This window comes from Cystoisospora suis (genome assembly GCF_002600585.1).
Source record: "Cystoisospora suis strain Wien I chromosome Unknown contig_518, whole genome shotgun sequence".
Lineage (NCBI taxonomy): Eukaryota > Apicomplexa > Conoidasida > Eucoccidiorida > Sarcocystidae > Cystoisospora > Cystoisospora suis.
Window position 1 is genome coordinate 14,857 of NW_027153319.1, and position 259 is coordinate 15,115.

At 42.1% G+C, this 259-nt stretch overlaps 1 protein-coding gene across 1 annotated transcript in view; it reads left to right on the top strand.

Annotated features, from left to right (window-relative positions):
• The window catches only part of CSUI_001318 (uncharacterized protein), a gene marked incomplete at its 3' end in the record, with an annotated part of 6,127 nt that overhangs the window by 5,461 nt on the left and 407 nt on the right, over positions 1-259 (top strand). The window lies entirely within an intron of this gene.

Consider the following 259-nt stretch of genomic DNA (forward strand, 5'->3'; position numbering starts at 1 on the left):
AGAAAGAAAGAAAGAGAGACACATTATCATCGTCTTTCTTAATTCACTGCCCCACGGTTTCTACAGACGTAAACCGGAGAAATAGACGCATAGAGAGTCTGGTGGTAGACAAGAGGTACAGTTCTCTCTTGGCATAACAGGAGAGATATATGTATATCTCTGTAGCTTCATAGCCTTTCCAGAGGGATAGATACAGTAAGCGACGTCTTCATATCTACACATACGCATATCCTTGAAAATACAGACCGACCAGCGAGTA